Here is a 6388-nt window from a genome sequence, read left to right on the forward strand (position 1 = left end):
GAACTGGTCGTCGTCGATGTCATTATCTACGTTGTCGTCGATTAATCTGACCGGCATCTTGGAAGTTTCTTGTAATATCGGTCTGGACTGCTCTGGAGGCCGAAAAACATCTGAGTCGAAGCGTTCACCCCTCTCTTCTTCAAACGTTGCGTCAGTTTCAGAACATGTACAAAGCGTTCCATTTTGAAACTGGGTGTGTTCACATGGATTGATGTTGATTTTAATGTGAAAATACTGAGCTCAGGCCGGTGATTGAACCCATGACCTCCAGAGTGGTAGTCAGACACTTTAACCGCGTCGCTAAAGAGCTAGCCCAACAGCAAAGCTGTTGGAAGTGACCTTATTTCACTACACTCCTCCCCCTTTAAATGTTTCAAGGCCCAGACACGCCCGCTACAGCATGTCTTGCATCCGCACGGCCCACCCAGAAACCATTAAACAGCTCAGACCCATTCCCGCATTCACATTTCTTTTATTGCCTCGTCGCCATTAATGTGAAAATACTGAGCTCAGGCCGGGGATTGAACCCACGACCTCCAGAATGGTAGTCAGACACTTTAACCGCGTCGCTAAAGAGCTAGCCCAACAGCAAGGCTGTTGGAAGTGACCTTATTTCACTACAATTTTCAATTGCTTCTGCTGTTTTTCTGTGATATTAATTTGAGAAGACTGGTTAAGATCATGATATATCCCTATGATATCACGATGCGAATCTAAGTTTGCGGCTGCTGACTGAGTGCCGACGGCGATTAGCTGCGAAAATGCGTTTTTTTTGCGGTAATCATCCTTCGGATGCTGCGCTTCATCTCCTGTACCGGCTAAATTCGGCTCTTGTTGCAATAGTTGAAAGTGCCTAAGATCTCGCATCTGGAAGTCTTACTCAAATATGTATTTCTCCGTTTGTCAAACTTCCCCGAACATTTCCTTGTTGTCCGTTAAACCCATTTTATTTTCGTTGAGAGTCTGTAACCGCGTTATTATTTTATCTAGTTTACGAAGAACTGTGTTTAAGTTGTGTGGTATAGTGGTAATTTTTTGCTCATCTCTCAAATTGTATATTTTCTTTAGATAAAAACCCACCACTGCTTTCTGTGCTTTTCCTACAGCAATGCGCTTATGCAAAATCAACTTTTTTGTCTGGTAACGGCACCAATTTCGGCGATCGCATAAGACTTGTAGTTCGGTTGTGAAATAATACGAGGAGGAGGAGAAGGAGGAGGAGGAGAAGGACGAGTAGGAGGAGAAGAAACAGTAGTAGAAGTAGTGGTAGTATTTGTAGTAGTAGTAGAATAAGTAGTTGTTGTTGTTGTCGTTGTTGTTATTTTTGTAGAAGCAGCGACAGTAGTAGTAGTAGAAGTATTAGTAGAAGTAGTTTTTGTTGCTGTTGTTATTATTGTAGTAGTAGTAGTAGAAGTAGTAGTAGTAGTAGTAGTAGTAGTAGTAGTATAAGTAGTATAAGTAGTAGTAGAAGTAGAAGTAGTAGTAGTAGTAGTAGTAGAAGTAGTAGTAGTAGTAGTAGTAGTAGTAGTAGTAGTAGTAGTAGTAGTAGTAGTAGTAGTAGTAGTAGTAGAAGTAGTAGTGGTAGTAGTATAAGTAGTATAAGTTGTGGAAGTAGTGGTAGTAGTAGTAGTAGTAGTAGTAGTAGTTTTAGTAGTAGTAATAGTCGTAGTAGTAGTAGTAGTAGTAGAAGTAGTAGTAGTAGTAGTAGTAGTAGTAGTAGTAGTAGTAGTAGTAGTAGTAGTAGTAGTAGTAGTAGTAGTAGTAGTAGTAGTAGTAGAAGTAGTAGTAGTAGTAGTAGTAGTAGTAGTAGTCGTCGTAGTAGTCGTAGTCGTCGTCCGTCGGTCGTCGTCCGGTCATCAGTCGGTCGTCTGTCGGTCGTCCATCGGTCGTCCATCGTCCGTCCTCCGGTCGTGGTCCGTATGTCTCAATGTAACACTTTCAAGAATACGTAACAAGTATGGTTCCACTCAACCTCAGAATCGGCAGATAAACCCGCTTACAAAATGAAGGCGTGAGATATATTTGTAAACAAAATGAAACTTTCAAGGAAACGTAACAAGAACGATTCTACTCTACTTATGAATCAGCAGATAATCCCGCTTACGAAATGAAGGCATGCGCCATATTTGTAAGCAAAGTGAAACTTTCAAGCGGACTAACAAATTCGATTATTCTCTATTCCTGTATCAGTAGATGACCCCGCTTTAGAAATGAAGGCGTGAGATACATTAATTTTGCAAAATCAACTCATTGTGGATTACATTTTGTAATTATGGTTAATGTACTGGAACAAGTTTTTACATTAAATCGTTTGCCGGTAATCATAATTTCTCATATTCACAGAGAAATAGTATGTCGATATATTTAAAAAAATGTAAGAAAAAGCGGTCCGCTACGTATTGTGTTATAAATTGAATCATAGCTATGCCTTACTACATGATGAATCACATGTTAATAAATGTTTAACACGTGATATTTTATATAAAACTAGAAATGGCGCGGCAAAGGCCGAAGCGTATCCACATGCCGCATGTTTGACCCAGGGACGCCCCAGGGTTGGTAATGCGGCCATTCATAGTTGCGATTCACCGTATTGTCAAAGTAGATCAATTTGAAGCAAATCGGTGTAGAAATGAAGAAGTTAATGTAAAATATCCTTAAAAAAGAGTGAACATCTCTGATCCGGCCCCTCCCCCAACCCCATAACTTTTGACACGGGGGTCAGATCAAAATTCCAAATAGTGCACTGTCGCACATATTCTCAAAGCAACCATGTGTGTTGGTTTCAAAGTTCTAGTGCTAATAATGTAGGAGGAGATAGTGGCCAGGATGGACAGACGGATTGACAGATGGCTGAGATAACCACATAATATATTTCAAAATCTAAACGCGGACCCTAAGTTCAAGGTCAAGGTCACAAAGTTACAAATTTTATGCGCGTGGAAAGGTCTTGTCCAGATACACATGCGTACCAAATATGTAAGCAATATCTGCATGAACACAGACGTTATGAGCTTTTTTGAATCGCGGTCGCAGAATTCGAATCCTGAATGCGAATCCAAAGTTCGAAAATGTCATGCGCATAGAAAGGTGGTGTCCAGATACACATGCGTACCAAATATGAAAGCAATATCTGATAGGACACAGAAGGTATGAGTCTTTTTCAAACCGCGGTCGCATATTTCAAAACCTGAACGCTGATTTAAATTTCAAGGTCAAGGTCACAGGGTCAAACAGTTAGTACGCATTGAAAGGTGTTGTCCAGATACACATGCATACCAAGTATGAAAGCAATATCTGAAGGGACACAGTAGGTATGAGCCTTTTTCGGATCGCGGTCGTATATTTCGAAACCTAAACGTTGACCTTAAGTTCAAGGTCAATGTCACAATCGTCAAAACGTTTATGCGCATGGAAAGCTGTTGTCCAGATACACATGCATACCAAATATGAAAGCAATATATGAAGGGACACAGTAGTCGTGAGCCTTTTTCGAATCACGGTCGCAGATTTCAAAACCTGAACGCTGACCTCAAGTTCAAAGTCAAGGTAACGGGGGTAAAAATTGTATGCGCTTAAAAATGTATTGTATAGATACACATGCATACCAAATATGAAAGCAATATCTAAAGGGACACAGTAGTTATGAGCCTTTTTCGAATCGCGGTCGCAGGAAAATATCTGACCCGGCCCCACTCCAACCCCCATAAGTTATGACCCAGGGGTCAAATCAAAATTCCAAATAGTGCACTGTTGCACATATGCTCATAGCTAGCATGTGTGTAAGTTTCAAGGTTCTAGTGCTAAAAGTGTAGGAGGAGATAGTGGCCAGGACGGACGGACGGACGGAAGGACAGACGGCGGAGATAACCACATAATCCCCAATTTACTCCGAAAAGCGTGGTAAAGAAAATTGTCTATATTGTAAGGGTTTTTATACTTGTAAGTTGAAGATTTAAAATTTAATGTTAATGCTATTTCAAATTCATTCAAGAAAAGTTGAATCCATTATCAAAATCAGGAATGGCATATGACATATTGTATTCAATGCACCAAGAGATAAATGTGCACAATATGGACTTAATTGTTATAAGCCGTTTTAGTTATAAGGGTATTAAACTGATGAGAAAGATGTGGTAATTAAATAAATTTACCCAGCATTTGTAAAAAGTGTTGCAAGATATATACATGTTAAGAACGGAAATTTATTTCTGCGTTGAATAAGACCGAGTTCGTGAAAATCGCTGCACACTTTAAAAGTTATGGTTGTTCAAAGCTATATACTCCGTTTTCGGGTGATTGTGAGATGAATACCTTGCTAAATATATATTTGATAATGAAAATTTTTGTATTCAGAAAAGTAGATTTTTCGTTAAAATTAGATTATGTTTCATTCAAAATGATGTTCTCACTAATTAATATCATAACCACACGCTAATCACCTGGGTACTGACAGTTTCTGAAGGAAAACATGAGGAATTTCATCGATTCAATAAAATGCCTTAAGACTTAGGCGATTTAGTCTTTAAATCCGTGTACATTTAAATGTTTTAAATTTTAAATTGCATTAAACACGACAATATCGATGAAATGATTAATGTTTTTATTATTTAATAGGGAAGAGTAAGGATTTCTCATATACAATTTGAAATCTGAAATATTGACATTAAACCACATTATCAGTTTAGATTTTCTTTAGGAATGTTGTGAATACCAACCAGGTTTCCGTACATTCATTCGACTAACACAAACTGTCACTTCGAATCAGTGCCCCGCTACAAGGGGTCTGAATACCAGCCTATTTTCCCTAGAGGGTTCAATGACGAAAGTAGTGCCTATTTCTAAAGAGTTCCATTTGTCTTGTGTTTAAAAGCAATTAAGCGATCGCATCCATGCTTTTTGTAGTGTATTCATGTATCCGATATGTTTGTGCAACATGTTGGTGTATTTCATTTTGGATTTCGTTGAAATATTAACGTTTGGTGTGCGTTTATTGAAGTACGATTCTTTATATGAATTATCACTGCCGAAAATGCGAAAACCTGTTTTTCGAGGGTATTTGCATTTTGACGAATTGTACTTTCTCAAAAGTTGGGAGACGGTATATTTTGTATTGCAATTATTGGAAAAGACAGAATTATCTTTAAAGTACGGTGGCATAGAGGTGGCAAAGAGGTGACATTCACTTCTTTTTTTAATTGCTCTCCTCTTTTTTTTATCTAGTGGCCGCGAATGTTAGCTATGTCGTGGCCATGAGATAGAAAAAAGAGGAGTGCAAAACTAAATAAAAGCGGAGTGCAATTAAAAAACGAGCGGTGCAGTAAATAAAGAAGAGTGCATTAAACAAAAGAGGAGAGAATTTTCGCTATCTCGAGATCCCGAGTTAGTCAGCCAATCAAATTTTGCGTAACATGTGTAAATATTCTGTACGCATATATATAGCTGGTCAAAGCAGGCAAGGCTCTGATATAACATAACATACTACTATTAGTACTACTATTACTACTACTACTACTACTGCTGCTGCTGTTGTTGTTGCTGCTGTAACTACTACTTCTACTACTACTACTACTACTACTACTACTACTACTACTACTACTACTACTACTACTACTACTACTACTACTACTACTACTACTACTACTACTACTTCTACAACTACTACTACTATTACTTCTACTATGTAAAAAGAGGAGAGCAATTTAAAAAAGAGAAGTGAATGTCACCTCTATGCCACCGTATTAAAGTGGCACTAGACTGGCAAAATTTGATGAATAGAAAAGCATGTAAATTTGTTTTGAAAGTGGTCAGTTTTATAACATTATTCTCTACGCATTGGAAATAGGTGTAATCCAACATACATAATTCGACTATCGTGAAGTGTCACTTCAAGTGAATGGTAATGAACGATAAGTGTCACTTCAAGTGAATGGTAATGTACGAGAAGACTAATCGCCAGCCAGCGTTCCGTAAATAAATTCCACTAACGGAAACTTCTAGTGAAGAACACAGGTGGTTAGCGTGTGGCTATGATATGAATTAGTTTAAACATCATATTAAATTTAAAAAAATCTGATTATAACAAAAATTCAGCTTCTCTGAAAAAATATAAGTTCACTATCAAATACAATATAGTGAAAACAATTCAGAGAAGTTTGTATTTCGTTATAATTTGATTTTTTTTCCATTTAAAATGATGTTTTTACTACTTCATATCATAGCCACACGCTAACCACCTGTGTTGAGGAACAATGCTCAATGAGACTTCAAGTGAGAACCAGTGTACAAGGAGTTTGTTTGTTTTTTGGTGTCACAATGGTGCGTTCAATACTCTTCTTGTGTATATTCACATTAAAACATCGATCGGGAGAGCTTGTATTATGTGAAT

At 37.9% G+C, this 6388-nt stretch overlaps 1 protein-coding gene across 1 annotated transcript in view; it reads right to left on the reverse strand.

Annotated features, from left to right (window-relative positions):
* Positions 1-6388, reverse strand: part of LOC127862188 (ecdysone-inducible protein E75-like) — a 152826-nt gene that overhangs the window by 28030 nt on the left and 118408 nt on the right. The gene's annotated exons all lie outside the window — the stretch shown is intronic.

The sequence above is a fragment of the Dreissena polymorpha genome, chromosome 16 (assembly GCF_020536995.1).
Source record: "Dreissena polymorpha isolate Duluth1 chromosome 16, UMN_Dpol_1.0, whole genome shotgun sequence".
Lineage (NCBI taxonomy): Eukaryota > Metazoa > Mollusca > Bivalvia > Myida > Dreissenidae > Dreissena > Dreissena polymorpha.